The sequence below is a fragment of the Penaeus monodon genome, chromosome 33, assembly GCF_015228065.2.
Source record: "Penaeus monodon isolate SGIC_2016 chromosome 33, NSTDA_Pmon_1, whole genome shotgun sequence".
Classification (NCBI taxonomy): Eukaryota; Metazoa; Arthropoda; class Malacostraca; order Decapoda; family Penaeidae; genus Penaeus; species Penaeus monodon.
The window spans coordinates 10526823-10527065 of NC_051418.1; positions in this window are offsets into that span (position 1 = coordinate 10526823).

Sequence of the window (243 nt, forward strand, 5' to 3'; positions counted from 1 at the left end):
GCGTGTTTCTCTGGTTTAGTTTTTTTTGTTCTGAAGGTATTTTTTTCTTAGTGCCATGTTGTAAAAAACTGAAACACTTTAGCACATCTTTCCCTTGAATGTATTTTGTGCTTAAAGCCATTAAGCGCTTTGCCACTGCACCCGGGCTCAGTACTTTATCTACTATGTCTGGAATACAGGGGCCAGTGGACTCGATAAATTTTTTATCACAGTTCAACTCGTTTCAAGGAGTCGCAGGGATGA